The sequence below is a fragment of the Aulonocara sp. 'chitande type north' Nkhata Bay genome, linkage group LG8 (assembly GCF_057382095.1).
Source record: "Aulonocara sp. 'chitande type north' Nkhata Bay isolate Kocher_YH1m ecotype deep benthic linkage group LG8, A_spYH_male_GT1.1, whole genome shotgun sequence".
NCBI classification, from domain to species: domain Eukaryota; kingdom Metazoa; phylum Chordata; class Actinopteri; order Cichliformes; family Cichlidae; genus Aulonocara; species Aulonocara sp. 'chitande type north' Nkhata Bay.
The window spans coordinates 2,508,127-2,520,339 of NC_141351.1; the positions used below are offsets into that span (position 1 = coordinate 2,508,127).

Sequence of the window (12,213 nt, forward strand, 5' to 3'; positions counted from 1 at the left end):
AAAATAAATTGTAAAAAATCATCTAGAATGTAAAACTGTGAAATTTTGACTTAAGTGAGGAATTTTGTGTCTCATCTCATCTCACAGGCAATATCATTAAAAGTCATCTCACTGTGTTGCACTATATATGTTGCATGCTATCTGCACCACTAGAGGGCGAGCTGGTGTTTCATGCTTGTCATAACAACATCCTGGATCTTTCTTACAGTCCTGTGGGGGGGAAACAGCAACACAAGACCGTTTACTTTGTAATGTTTTGTATATCAGGACAGAGACTGAAAAAGTCATATAGAAAACGATTCCTTTATATTACTGCTAAAGATGGATTTTCAAGCTATTGAATCATGAGGTGTGCTCACCTTTTCACACACAGCTTTGGTTAAATAAATAATGGAATAGCATGTCATGCACTGTTGTTTATTAGAGGTTGAATCTACCCAACTAAGACCTACTGAGGACCATTCAAGGGAGGGACAACTTTGCATTTGGTGTGATAAGAGCCTGATGATCATGTCCGGTAAAATGGATGGCACATTATTTATTTCTTAGCCATTAGAGACTGAGAAACAGGAAGAGGAGCCCCAAAACTAGACCAACATTGCCCCAAACACACCAAGAGACTTCACTCTCTTGTATCCACAGTGACTCTCCTGCCGGCCAGGTGTAATGGTTGTAAAGACAAATGAAGAATGCATGGTCTGACATACAGAGATTCCTTCATTTGTAAGAGAGACCTATATGGACTCCTCTGCACCTTTGAGCTTGTCCATTTTCACTGATTAAAGCTGTAACACTAATGAAACAGGATTGGGATTTACATGTTGGTCATTTTTAATGATGATATGTCAAATGTATAGCATGCGCTTTCATTGACGTCAATTCACTCAAGCGCTTCAAATCCACTGACATAACTCACCCACGTGTGTATTTGTATAACAGTGACATCTACAGCCCTGACGTGACACTGGAGCTACAGATGGACGCCAGACTGGGTCTGGTCTCCCAGTCAGAGGAGCCATTTTCACGCTTTCTGACACTGTGACAGCCTGCTGTGAGCTGGAGGGTCCTCTGAGGAATGTGACTAAGTAACTCAGCTGGGCAAGCAGTTCTCATGCATACACGAATACTTGGGCTATCTATACGAGCTGTTGTTGAGGTGACTAAAATGGGACATTTTCTGGGTACACGAGGGTTAGATTTGACCTCTAGCCCCTTTGGTGACTGTTGCACTATGACAATGTGTAACATTCACAGAGGAGTCATCATCCTCCACAGTTGAATCTCTTTATTGCACACATTTATGAAGAGCTGCCAAACTCTGGCTACACACAACAGTTTTGATTTAAAACAGACCTCTGCTCTGAATTCTGAGCAGCTTTGTGTTGGATGAAAACAGAGGGAAAATAACCAGTTTTGCAATTCAAATAGATGTTTTGTGTGCTGAAAGCAGTGTGTTATTTACCCCCATACATACATATGTATTATCAGCCCGACTATGGAGTTAATGGACAAGCTTTTTGAGCAGTTGGTGAACAACAAAAAAAGGCATCATGGCCGGTTTTGCATGATTTATAAAGTGATTAAGACTATCACAACTCTGCTGCTCACACCAAATGATTTATTTTTCCATTCAGTCGCACAACATTTTCACATGTTCACTCATCTCACACTTCTTCTCACCCACAAGCCTTCTCTTCCTTTACCAGACATGCACAAAAATCTATTGTGTGGCACAAAACCACACAACTAAAAACTGCAGCACAGCCCTATTGTGCCTTCTACACGAGTCTCTTTAAAAAATGTTTAGTGTGTTATGATCGATCGACTAACACACACTGCAAAAAAACTTTAGGCAAGTCATAACAAAAGTTTGAGCAGAAAAAGGGGAAGGAGTTGGAGTTAATGCAATCCAAGAGATAAAAAAAAATAAAAAAAACAGAAACTATTAAACTGAAAAAGCTGGTTTTAGACTAAAACTGACAACATACACATGCATACCTTGGTTCCACAATACTAGATCAGTCAGAATTAACTGAATGAATTTGAAATAGAAGTGGCTTCAAAGCTTTTTACCAATTGGTTTCCTATTTTTGTCCCCAAGTAGCTGCATTGCATTAATCTCTGAAGCACTACTGATGACTGGTGTGGTCTTATGCATGCTAAAAACTAATACAAGTAGTTATATACTAAAAAACCCAGACTAAACAAAGCTGAGGAAATATGCAGTAGTACAGGGAAGTTTTTAGTTTGCCTTTCTTTTGAAACATTCAATACATGCTGTTCCTGATGTCACAGCCCAACTAGAAGACGAAGACAGGACGAGGTGGTAATTTAGAAAAAGACCATTTATTTACACGAAACATAAACTAAAGGAATATGTGTGTATCAGTCAGCAGTGTAAAGCATGCACTGAGGAGTGGCAGAGTATGAGGAATGCAGGATAAAACCAAAAACACATGCTGTTGTTGAGCTAGTCTGAGTCTGGGAGACACGGAGCGAGAAGAGGAAGAGAGCTTTAATGAGCCCAGGTAGCACGTTCAGCTAATTACACTCCAATTATCTCCTGCAGAACAAAGCACAGCACAAAAAAAGAGAAACACCTAGTGCCTAATCATTACCAAATGTAGGTTTAATAACTGCAGCAAACAAAAAACAAGATGACCAAAGATAGTTTTATATTCGAACAGTGAATTGTTGGAAATTGAGGACAAGTTTGAGGTTTTATGTGCTTCTTAACATCGCCCTGCAGTTCTCTGAATTAGACTGGCAAGAGTGATGTTCGTATAAATAAATCTGTGCATGAATGCATTTTTCCATGCGTGCTTTAAATTGTTATTCTAAAAAAGTATGACCACAGTCGGTGATTTTTACCAGCCTTCCTCACCTGTACGGTCCAATCCATGCGTTTCCTTTCACCGCATGACGTTCAGTACTGACAGTGATGTCCAGTTTTGAACTAATAAACCCAAAGATTCCAGGAACAGGATAACAAGCTACCTTGTGTCAGTGAATGTTTGATTTAATGGAAACAAGAGCGAATCCCTGGTGTACTAAACATATGATGTCAGCACAATGTTTAGGAGTGATGCAGAAAAGGCTCGGTTTAAATGACACAAACGCTGAGCCAGCCAGGTCTCAGAACCACTCAAGCCTAAAAACTAAATGCAAATGTTAATGTTTAGCCTTTAATCACTGATTACATTAAGACAGGCTGTTCCAACACTGTTTAGTGTGAAGTGGTGCAGAAATCCAGAATTAATTCTTAATCCATTCATTCTCTTCTGCTTATCTTTATCAAGGTAGCAGGAATTTAGAGGGTGGGGGGTGAGACCAAAGGGTGAGAGGCAGGATGCACCCTGGACAGGTTGCTAGCCTGTGGCAAGGCACTCACGTTCACAACTATTAATCCTTCATCAATTAACTAATCTTATAATCCAATCAAAAGAATTTGAGCTGCTATTCTTTCCTTATACAGGACACCAAAGTTCATGAAGCAAGAGTGTTGAGTACACTATGAGTCTGACAGCGTCGGGGTCACAAGGTTAAAATACGATCACATTACTTGCTGTGCTTGACCAAAACAAAGCCTGAAAGGAGACTGATTCAGCCAGAGGCCTTTATTCACAAACCTCCCCACATCCTACACAGGGGTCAATGAAAATCACCCTATTGTTACACACTGAGCTATCTGACCCGAAGCCACTAACCTTTTAAATCAGTATTAATGACATCCCCACAATCAATCTTCCACAGTATCTGTAAAGGAGATGATTATATTAAAGAGTCCTTTAACTGAATGAGTTACTCACAGCCAGGAGGGAGATACTGAATAAAAAAATAAAAAAATAAATATTTAGATGTGTCACATTTATCATACAGCATTTAAAGCTGTTGTAACTTATTTACAGTAACAGTGAAAGAGATAAACAAACAGTTGGAATTTAAGCATTTCAGCATGCAAAGTTAGCAGCTTCAGAGCATAGTGGAATGTGTAGCTGACCCCTTACCAAAAGACAGCTGAAAGGCAACATTAGTCTCCTGTTCCAAAGGAAAAACCAGAAACACAGCTTCACCTGTGCTTGATGCGAAAATCACATCAAGCCGATTTTTAAGTAATTTAAACTCCAGTGCTGTAGGTCCAATTCCAGCTGCAGATACAAATCTCCTTTGGGGTTGCATCAAGAAGCTTATCCGGTGTAAAACTCCAAATGAAACATGTGGCACCCTCATGGCAAGGGAGGAATTAAAATGGTATCAATACTGCGTATACTTCAAAAAGTACCTCAAATATGAAGTCAAAATTGTTCCTTAAAGTACTTTACAATGATGAACTCGAGGCATTCAAACAAAATGATCATTAAAAAATATCAAATAAACCAGGTAATTTAAGTATTTTAATGGATATAGTTGATGTCCTAAGAGAAATCTTCAATCACACTATTCCTAAAGACCACAACAATAATCCTTCTAATTGCACTGCCATAAGACTTTGATGGAAAGGCTTTAATCTGCAACAAATCCTATTAGCAAATGCCCCAAGGCCGACTTTAACTAAGTGTAAGTTCTATGAAAAATACAAAACGCATTAGATGCAATCTGTGGTTCATGCACTGTTTTTCATATGCAGTATATCCCTCTGTGCTTTGTGAAACAAAAGCAGCGATCTGATCAAGATGCATTATCTGAGGCTTGACGTTCGAGGCAAATTAACAGTCTTCAGTTTCAGGAACTCTGCGCTGCGTTCTGGTAAACTTTTAGGAAATGACTAACGGTCATTTATGGATGAATAAGCGTAACTTGGAATGTCCACATATCCTCTAATGCAATTCCCTGTAACGACATTCACCAAAGCTCCACAACCAGTTTGTTTCTCTAAACAAACTAGAGAACACATCCTAGCCAGGCGGACTGGTCAGAAAATAAACAGAAAAACAGAAGAAATGGCCTGATTGTTCCTTCTTTCAGAGAGACCTTCCAGTGAAGAACACCCCACCTCTGATCCGGGAGAAACTCCCAGGGCGGATATCAGCCGCACCTCAAGTCATGAGTTTTCTCTTTTTTTCACTTAAGTGAATCAACAGCAAACGCAAAACAAAAAACAAAGAAAAACACGCTGGTAATAGCTAAGATGGCAGGACACAAGAAGGATGGACACACACACCACACACACAAACACACACACCACCCCCTGCTTCTTTTAGAAGCAGCCTCGTCTCCAGGGTGACTGAAGACAAAAAAGAGGCCTTGGCACAGCTGGTCTGTAGCGACAGAGAGACAGAGAGGGAGGAGGAGGAGGAAAAAACAGTGAATGAGTGTTCAGATGTACAGACAGGATAGAGGGTGAGGGGGAGAGAGACACAGCGAAAGCAGGGAAAGAGTTGATTTGGAAACTAGTTGGAGGAGGGAGAAGGGAGGGGAAAGAGTGAGGAGGTACGCAAACTCTCTGAGAAAAGCAGGAGAAAGTGAACACTCTCACAGGAGGAACAGTTGTGGTCATAAAAAAGAAACGGCTGCTGATCTGCTCAAAGAGTCATATTACGTCCAAACATCCAGTGCTGCTCTCTCTCTCTCTCAGTCTGAACTGAAGCAGGCTAATTAGATGAAGAGCAGAAGACCTGCAGGCACCACAAACTAACTTATGAGAAGAGAGAAAGAAGAGGGGGAGGGAGAAAACAAGCAGGAGTAAAAGTCAGTGAAACGTTCTGGGGACTGTTTACTTCTGCCTTTGGCTCTGCTGTCAGAGAAGAGTTACCAAGTGGAAGTAGTGGCACACATTTGCTAAAGAGGTAAGAGCTTTTTCTTGTCTTTGCACATGTCAGCTTTTACTGTGCTTTATGCCAAGTTTATACAGACTAACATTTGAAGGCCACACTTACTGTACTTGTCATTCTCAAATGGAAATGCTTAAGTGCTGTAAAGTAAAGAAAACAGGTACTAAATAAGCAAACTTGTCTACATGAAGCCCAAAGAAGGTGATTTCTTTGATTTCTGTTACATGTTTTACTCTCGTTTGCGCCTTGCCAAACATAATGTGAGCGCAGCGGAAGGACAAAGACAAGAGGTTGCAGTGTGAAGAGGGTCAGCAGCAGAGGCCTCACATTCTTCAGCCTCACTCCAGCAGGTGCTTGGAATCAGCTGGAGGAGCTGCTATAAACAAAAAGAATATACACATATATTCGCCCAGGGTAAAAGTATCTGTATTTAGGCACTTATGATGAAATAATGCAGTGTTTGGGGGTATTAAGTGTTAAAAGCACACTCTGTCATGTGGAACTGACTGTCAAAAACAAATATAACAGGAAATCCGTTATGAACTGCAGACTGATGTTTCATGACTAAAGCAACAGAACATGTCAAGTATGACAACCACAAAAAAAAAAAAGAAGAAAAAACTATAGTACTTCCTGATCTGATAAAGAATAAGAGTCGGTAGAAATTCTGAATAATCACATAGTTTTACTTAGAGTTACGCACACATTAAACTAAACAGATTTAATAGATTAGTACAGTACAGCATATGTGTGTATGCATCACTAATAAACAACAAGTAAGGCTTTAATATGCTTTAAGCTTTAATATGTACAGTTTGCAGATCACCGTCATCAGTTTTGATGGTAGATGTGGTGTTCCACAGGGTTCTGCATTGGATCAAAAATTCATTATTTAGTATATTAATGATATAAGTGCAGTGTCTAATATATGAAATGGTTGAAAATGACATGTTAAATCTGCATAGGTACTGAATTTGTTTATGCCAATGAAAAAAGGGGATATTAGTATATTAAATATATCTAAAATCACTGTGTACACCACTATGTGGTTGTACAGTTACTGAAAGACCATTCTAAATCAGTAGTTAATTAGTCATCCTTGGAAATGAACATACACCAAGATATATGGTGTAATACACAACACAAAGACAGAAAAGCATCAGAGCAAACAGTTGAAACTAAAAGAAACAACACGGATATACAAAACATTGCATCCATACATAAAATAGTCAAATGGTAAAATAGATAAATTGATAAATCCAGTAATCCATGAAAAACTTTTTTTTAAACATTTTTGTGACTATGTTGCCTAGCAACAAACAGCAGGGCGTCTTGGGTATCGTACTTTTAATGTTATATTTAATAGCTGGATATTAACTGTTCAACTAAATCAAAAACAGTGTTTTAAATGTTTTTACTTGGAGAGTGTCCCAGTGTAACCAGTGTCAGTTTTATACACCAGTCCTGCTGCGCTTCAGCAAGATCAGTTAACTGCTAGTTAGCATTATATATATATAGCATTACATTAGCTTGGTAGGCGAAAAAACTAGCATTAGCTAAACTTACTCAATGCAAGTCTCTTAAATATGGGTGAGGGTTAAGACAAAGACAAAAAAAAAAAGTAAAAAATAATTTCGTAAACTTAATCAAAACAACTAAATTAGAGAGTTTGGCCAATCAAAAAGTAAATGTAAATCTTTTTTTTTTAACTGTTTTGCTTTTTTACATTAAAAAATGCTAGCTTTACAACAAAAATGGATAAAGCCGGAAGAACGCCTTTTGTTTCTAGATTTATCACAATTTATTTATTTAACAACTATTTTAACATTATATGAAAATCCAGGGCTTTGAAATTACTATGTGACGTGTTTTGGCACTGTGTTAAAGAGACTGGACTCAATCAGTACAGACTTGGTTCCACACAGGTTAGTCGGCAGGTTTTTTTAGTCCATTCAGAATTTGTCTTCAGTGTCCTGTCGTGTTCCTGTGCCCTTATCGCCTCTGCAGCTTCTCCCACACACAGCTGCTCCAGTGCTGATGACAGGCCTCAGTTTTGAAATGCCAGGCCTGAAATAGTTAGCCTTGTTTATAATTAAACTGCACACGCAGGAAGGTTTCTCCTGTCTGTGGATACAAACGCACCAGGCCTGACACAAGCCTCGCACACAGTCTGTTCACAAACACGTATAGCCTAGACATGTGGTCTGCCAAATCTCACTACACATACAGTAGACTAATTAGTGGTGCTGATATATAATGAGTGAGTACTTGGAAAGCATAGAGGATTTAGAGATTGAAAGAATTAAAAAAAAAATCAGGCTTGAGGTGTAATTGCAGGGTGGAAGAGTAAAATCGGAGCAGTCCAGGGTGGAGCTGAACTTCTTCTTTTTTTTTTTTCATTTCTACATTTAGAGCTCTACTGAGGCCTTTTTCTTTTGGAAAATCATTCATATCATTTTTTCAACTCCTGCACCCAGAAGTCAGCATGGACCAGCAGCTGCAAGATATTTTTCGCAGGGTGTGGACCAAACTACAGGCTCTCCCAGAAGCAACTCCAGTGGAAGTGGGAGCCTTTGCCGTCCTCCTCCTCTTTATTGGTGAGTTTTAAGCACTGATCCATCATTCAAAATATGCCACACAAGGCGAAATTAGTGGGACAATAAAGTATTGAATTGAATTGAATATGTAAGTGGAATTACAAAAAATCATTTATTTATTCATTATGTAAATCCTCTGGTTTGAACTTCACCCGTGTATGATAAATGCTGAGTAGTTATTTCATTTCCACCTCCCTCTTGATATTGGAGTGTGGAGTGGATATAAAGTAAAGAAGTGAAGTCAGTGGCCGGTGTAATGCAAGACAAGTCGATCCAATCATAGGGGTCCATGGCTGAAAGCTCATTGTTGCTAACATGGATGACATCAGGAGCATTTCAGCAGTGGGTTGGCAGCGATGTAGCTATGCTTAGACATTTCGCCATTACTAGTAAAAGTAAACCAAAGCAGTCTAGCTGCAGGCCTCACAAATAAGCCAGTAAAATAAAAGGTACTTAAATGTTCTATGTGGCAGGTGGGGAGTTTACATGTAACTTTATCATACATGGCCATCTAAACCAGAGGCCTGTTGTCACAGTTTGGCACTGTTGAAGTCGACCTCAATGCAGGACTCAGGAGACGAGACTTGAACTCAGAAACAGCTTTTAATGCTGAACCGTGTCCATACAGGGAAAAAAACAACACGTAAGGTGAACAGGGAATTGACTTGGAGGAAACACACACGCAGAGAACACACTGCCACAAGGGGAGAACGCAACAAACAACAGAAGGAGACGATAAAAACACACCTCGTGATTATGGAGATTACCAATTTGACACAGAGACAGATGATAAACACATGGACAAGATAGAAGGAGCAAAATGGGATTACAGAAGGGGATTAACAAACCTATCATCAACTAAAGCAGACAGGGGACTAATGGCAAAGAAGAACAGGAAACTTGTAAGCACACGGAGAGTAAAGATAACACCATAAGCAGAGGGCTATGGAGCTCACACACAGTTCCATCACAAAAGCACAAACACAGAATGAACCTTCAGAGCAGGAGCACTGAACTAAAGGCACTCAGGAATCAAAGGAACGAATAATAGGAAGCTAAATGTCAACACTAAAGAATACAGAGTCATAAAGATAAATAAGAGTACAAAGCTAGAGAAAACTCAAAACGACCCTGACATCTATATCACTAGGTTTTGGATTTATCCAGATAATTTTAGGGTTAATCGTGGGTTATTCAGTAATATGAAGGCAGTTTACATAAAAGGTGGGCCATATGCACGGTTGGAGATAAGAAACCATTAGGTGTAAAATCAGCAGTCAGTTATTCCATACAGTAGGTCTTTTCAAGTCTTACTGACCACTTAAAGCACACAACAGTGCTTTTTTAATAACACACACATCCACGCTGGTTTGCCTGCAGCAGCTGTGTTTTGTGCTTGCATTTAATAATATAGTTTTATGTTCTTCTGTAAAAATCAGTCACTCTGCTGCCAGTAGACTTATCCACTTTAAAAGAACATGCTTGTAGCTAGATTGATAAACTGTGGGTTGACTTGTGGAGTTGATAACCTCCTTCATGTGCCCAGGTACACTGAGCTTGCCTGAGTATGCTGTTCTTGCTTCACAGTATAGGACCCAGTAATTGTGTAGAAAATTTCTAGACTCAAAATTGTCTCCCAGCTTGTGCTGACCCCACCCCGTGACTCTGTTTTGTTTTGTTTTTCTCCCTCCTGTCTTGTTTTTCTCCTCACAGCCACGGTTCTCTTCATGATATTACTCTCGTGCATCCACTGCTGTTGTTTTACGAAGCCAAAGCACCAGCCCTCAAGAGTTCAACCCTTGCACAACATCTGAGGAAGAGACAGGACAGAACACACCTAGAAACATCATCTCCATCCTTCTTCGCGCTTCTCTGGAAGAATTAAGTGGGTATCAAAAACAGGCAAGGATGGGAAGTTGGTGCCATGATATTTCCAGTACTCGATTATCATCCAGAGAGCCACACCACTGCAATGCAGCTGAAAGGAACAACTCATCAAGATTCATTATAAACCAGAACAATGTAACACTGTGTGGCAGAGTTTCATTGGCAAAGAGACACAACAACAAAGCTGATATGTCCTGAAATGTCACAGTGACTCAGTTATTACAAATGTGGTTTGCGATGATGTTCACATTCAGGAGGAATGTGGGAAACAACACGGACAGTGTACATTCCAACATGTATGTGTGCTCTGGGCACGAAGTTCAGCAGAAACATAGCTTTGTTCAAAAACAAAGCGCCCCCTGCTGGCTCAGTGAAGCAAATCGTGCCAATGGAAAATGTGAACTATTCATTGTTTGATGCCACAGTTTTAAATGTATTCCCGTTATATTGTAAAATAGTAGTGTGACATACAGGAAAGTGTTTCTGAGACGCCACTTTTATGTGTTTTTGCTTCTTCTTGCTTTTGTAAATGTATCAGATGTTAAATACTTTAATTAAATAAACATTTCTTTGTTCTTATACCTAATGTAGTCACCACAGTCTATAAGAGCGAGGATCAAAATGTCATCAGTGACTCGTTGCTCCATCGTGCACATTCCTTATCAGCAGAATTCCTCTTTGCCATTGTGAGTTTAAACATTAACCATGAGCTGTTGCTTTTACTTTGAAATGGCAGTCACCTGGAAATGCAAACAGGAACTGTGCTATGTTTGCATATTCAGAACACCACTCCTGCACTCGAAGTGAAAGTAAACTGTTATTTTGGACTATTTAAAAAATCCTTTCTAGTTCGGCTTGTGGATCAGAAAAGCAGCTAAAGAGTCGAAGTTTTCTGTTGTCATACTCTGCTGTGTTTTCACGTTCTGTTAAGACTCAGTGAGCCGTTCACTTGGCAGGACATGGCGGTGGAGAGGTGAGTTTCTGAAAATGAATATGCTCGGTGACGAAAGGCCTTAACACCTGCAGATTAATGGGCCGTGCCAATAAAAATATAACATATCTGTTGCTTAGATATTTGGAGTGTGAAATAGCTTTTTTAGTTGGCAGATAATGTGCTTCTTTCAGCTCTTAGTGCCAAATAATGGTATTAATAAGATTGTGTGAGTTGGTAAATATCAGGGCAGGTTTACCTGGTTTTCATCTGGTTGATCATTCTCTATACAGTGTACTAGACCAGCAGAAACCCACAGGGTCACCTGAGGACTGGGTGGAGTGGTTCCTTCATCGTATGCATCAGGAGCCGTGGGCACTGGGTGGTATTGCCGTCATTGGAGTGTTTGTCCTGGTAATTCTCTCTCTGGTCATCTTTGCTCTGCTGTATGGATGCTGCTGCAGCTCAGGAGACGAGAAGACAAAGAGAAGGCAGAAGAATTCAAAGGACAGAGTCATTTAAGTGTGTTCAGATAAAAGAGAAAATGTACACTTTTCCACTTTTGAATTTCTTTGCTACATAGTATAGGACTCTTTTTTTAAAGGTTTCTTCAACCAAAATTTGAATGAAATTAAAATGCCCATATATTTTTTCAGTATCTGCAAAAATGGCCTGACCACATCACAGACGCCAAACCATTGTTCCACTTTGTAACGCGTCGTTGCCAAGCAGCTGATTGTAAGAATTGTAAAATGGTGAATGGACTGCATTTTCTACTCTGAGCGCTCAAAGTACTTTTCACTACAAGAAGAAAATATTTAAATATTGCAGTTGTAAGAAAAATAGCCACTAATATCATAACCCTATTACACTAATAACTATTAAACTTTTTCTTCTAATTTATTCCAAGTTTGACTAGCATTTGTGATTTGAAATGATCCACAACCATTCTGTCAAGATACACAAATGTTTGTGTAAATTCATATGTTTATCTAGTGAACTTTTTAGGCTCACACAGTAAAAACTG

The 12,213-nt window shown here is 39.4% G+C and overlaps 1 long non-coding RNA gene across 3 annotated transcripts; it reads left to right on the forward strand.

Moving 5' to 3' along the window:
* The first annotated feature begins 5,361 nt into the window (after positions 1 to 5,361).
* LOC147322830 (uncharacterized) lies at positions 5,362 to 12,090 on the forward strand. 3 transcript variants are annotated; one of them, XR_015130682.1, is made up of 5 exons: positions 5,362 to 5,786; positions 6,042 to 6,121; positions 8,184 to 8,368; positions 10,082 to 11,228; positions 11,480 to 12,090. It is a non-coding gene; the product is annotated as an uncharacterized LOC147322830 (long non-coding RNA). The 3 variants fall into 3 exon arrangements; XR_015130681.1 differs by lacking the exon at positions 6,042 to 6,121 and having other exon boundaries at positions 5,364 to 5,786; XR_015130683.1 differs by lacking the exon at positions 6,042 to 6,121 and having other exon boundaries at positions 5,364 to 5,786; positions 8,249 to 8,368.
* Positions 12,091 to 12,213: the final 123 nt, after the last annotated feature.